Genomic DNA, 3,328 nt, shown 5'->3' with positions numbered 1-3,328 from the left:
CCACCACCCCTGGCCTTAAGAAACTTTTGATATAAAAATAATACCATAGGGCAGTTAGAGTGAGCATACAATAATTTTGTGAAAGAGCATGATCATTGTAGCAATAATCTGAAATAAAAACATGCTAGCTGATTGAGAACTAAATTTAATTTACCGTAAATTTAGTTCTGAGCTTCCTGGTAGTCAAGCAAAGATAGCGATATGATGGTTTACATGTTTTATTTTTACCTGACAAAAGATAGCATAGAAATAAGGGATTTAGGTTTTGACTAGGAGCAGATGAAACTGGGCAGCCTTCAGTAATTCACTTCACAAACATGCAGATCCAACAAAAGGTCCTGGAAATTCAATCTTCAAGGAGTTCATCGTCGAGTGGAAGATAAACAGTTAAAATCCCATATGGTAGATTCTATGAAAGAGGGAGGCAAAGGGTGCTGAGGGAGTGTGGAGAGGAGACACACAACCCAGGATGAGAGAGGCGGCTTCCCAGAGGGTCATGATTATGATGTCATTATCCACTGAATCTCGTCCTAAGGGGAAGGGGTCTGTTGGGCAAAGCAAAGCTTGGTGGTGGGGAACTGTGTTCTTAGCAGAGGAGGCACTGCTGTGCGTTCAGAGAGTCATGAAAAAGCATGGTGGGTCTAGGGAGTTGCAGGTGTTTCATATACTCAGACTAACTGGAGTGATATTCAGGCGGCTGTGTAGAAAGTGGCAAGTGGGAGGCACCCACCAAATAAATGCTGCTCATTAGGACTAGACACCTCACGCCCAACCTTCCTGCCAGAGATGAGCACATCTTCATTTTCACCTGCAGACCTGTTCCAATTTAAGAAGCTAATGAGCACTTCCCTTTCCTTCAAGGCTAAGGTAAGTACTAATCCAGCTAGATTTCTGTCATTTGGACTTTAGTGAGAACAAAAAGTTGGGGACAGGTTTGGCTGTGGGGAGGGAAGACATGGGCGTGTGATAGGTGGGTAAGAGAGGGAGACTTCTAAAGGAGGCCTGGAAGACAGACTGAAATGCATCCATTGGTGGCACGTGTCTCCATCCACTCCAGAAGTCCTCTGAAACCACAAAGGAATGAGCATTACTGTCAATGATGATTAAATGATCGACCCCTCACAGATTAAATGCATAGCTTATCCAGATGCTTCCCTATAAGCACAGTTAATTAAGAGGGAATGGGATGTCATATCACCAGGCATAAAGACTGGGCAGGAGATGGGTGTGTGGGTAAAAGGAGGCAGTTAGATCACAACTTGCCCCTGGTATTGGAGACTGGGGTTGGGGAAGGGGCTACATACCGTGTGTGTGAATTTACCATTTTGCCTAGCTCAACCTTCATCAACATTCAAGAGTAAACTTTTGGGGAGCACACCTGCCTTATGGGTCATCCGAAGTGGTCCTGTTTATTATTTCCTTGGCTTCACATGATTACCTGAGAGAGAAGAACTTTCTTTACAGATGAGAAAACCAGGGCTGAAAGACGAAGTGGCTCACTGCAGGGCTCAGCAGGGTAAGAAGTCCTGTCTCTCTGACTCTCAGATCTGTGGCCCTTCTCTGTGCCCACTCCTGCATGCCCACCGTGGAGGCCCACCCCTTCTGTCCTCAGCTCCGCAGATGTACAGGGGCCCTTCCTGGTCCCCACTGTGTGTGCCTTCCCGCCTGCTCACACGTGCCACCCAGACCCTGGGAGAAAGACCTCACTGACAACTCTTCTGCACTGCAGATGCCTTCTGCAGTGCTTAGAGATTCTGAACATATTTCCTTCTCAAGTAAACCATGCTGGACTTTTTGGATAAACTTAGTGATTTAAAAATGATTAAACAGCTAACTGCTGGGAGAGATCTGGGAGCATTCTTCTAAGGTGTTGATAAAATGTAAATATATTTTTGGAACAATCTTAGATCTTATGCTAAAGATGATGAACCATGTAAGAAAATTACCTTCTTCAGTTGCTTGTAAATAGCAGTGTAGACCAATGCTTTGGATCCTTTTCCACAGGAGAGGAGACAAGACTGGAGGAACCAAAGAACCATGGAATTAGGGACAAATGGCTCAAAACAGTGCTCTGCAGACACATGCATCTGTACTTTGCTTTCCAGAAGTCAAGTGAAACTGTTGGAGCTTGGTGGGCTCCAGGTCTCAAGGGGAAGACCACCTTAGGCGTTAGCTTTTCCTCTGCCCTTCCTGCCTGCTGTTAGCCTCTCCTCTGGACCAACACCCCCTTTAAGGGGAAAACCTCTTTGAAGCCCACAAGATACTGTGAGGATTATTCCCTTTTTCTGATTTCCAGCATGGGTTTTTCATTAAGCAAAGAACAATTAGAAAACCCACAGATAACATAGGGTAGTCAATAAGTTCAGGAAAGTGTTTTCCACCACCTCTTTGCCCCCATTCCGTCCCCAGCGCTTGGCTCAAGGCCTGGAGCTTGAATCTGCGTCGTCTCCCTAGGTGCTTGCCTGAGGTGAGTGGTCAGCGGGTGCTGGCTTGGGGGCAGCTGGCAGGGCGCATGCTGCGGGTGGGAACCCAGGGAACACTGGGCGCCTTAGCTTGGAGCAGCTGGCTCCAAGGAATTATTGCACGTCTGCACAACTTAAAAATCTGCAGTTTGGGGGCGGGAGGGGGAGCGCGGGGGTGGGTCCCGAAGCGTCCCATTTCTCCTAGCTGTTGATTGAGCGCTCTTGCTCAGTGCAGCGAGGCCAGCGATGCCTTCTGGACCACACGCTGTCCTCGCCGAGGTCGTGGCTTGTTCCTCAACGTCGGCTGAAGGCAACGTCCCCTGACTCCCTCTTCCATTTGTCCTTCGGAAAGGGGACCCGACTGGTTCCTCTTCTACAAATGAGGCGCATCTGCTTGGTGCAAATGTCCAGGCACCTCTTCTGACTCGGTGAGTCGAGGAATGAGACAAAGCATCTTGTTCTGCACTGTGCGTGAGTCTTCAGGCAGCGGGACCGGTAGCAAACATTGGCAGGAACTGGAGCTGTATGTATTTTCCTTCGCACTTTGTTTTAAAACAAGTTTGGGCCTCGCGACTTCCTGAGGAAATCCAGGCAAATTAGCAAAGTGTTGCTGGGGCCGAGACTTTAGAGAAGCGGTTGCCCCAACCGCCGGGGCCGCGGGGGAGGTCATCTTTTTCCAGCGCTTCCGGCCCAGGAGGGAGCGCAGGTGGGAGGTGCGGGGCGCGCTCCTGCTCCCAGCCGGACAGCGTCGGCCACTCCGGGGTGACTCTGCACTTGGGCATGGGCGGGGGCGCGCTGCCTGCAGGGCAGTGTCTCGGTCCATCAGTCTGTCCGCCTGTCTAGCGGTCGGAGCCCCGCAGTCCTCA

General features: G+C 49.5%; 1 protein-coding gene across 1 annotated transcript in view; it reads left to right on the top strand.

Annotated features, from left to right (window-relative positions):
* The first annotated feature begins 2,676 nt into the window (after positions 1 to 2,676).
* Positions 2,677 to 3,328, top strand: part of KCNS3 (potassium voltage-gated channel, modifier subfamily S, member 3) — a 49,230-nt gene continuing 48,578 nt past the window's right edge. The window contains exon 1 of the mRNA XM_011951294.1: positions 2,677 to 2,890. The gene's annotated coding sequence lies outside the window, so the exon portion shown is untranslated. The remainder of the gene's footprint in view (positions 2,891 to 3,328) is intronic.

This window comes from Colobus angolensis, unplaced genomic scaffold (assembly GCF_000951035.1).
Source record: "Colobus angolensis palliatus isolate OR3802 unplaced genomic scaffold, Cang.pa_1.0 Scaffold109, whole genome shotgun sequence".
Lineage (NCBI taxonomy): Eukaryota > Metazoa > Chordata > Mammalia > Primates > Cercopithecidae > Colobus > Colobus angolensis.
The sequence above is the reverse complement of the archived record's forward strand: the minus strand, read 5'-3'. Positions and strand labels throughout refer to the sequence as shown.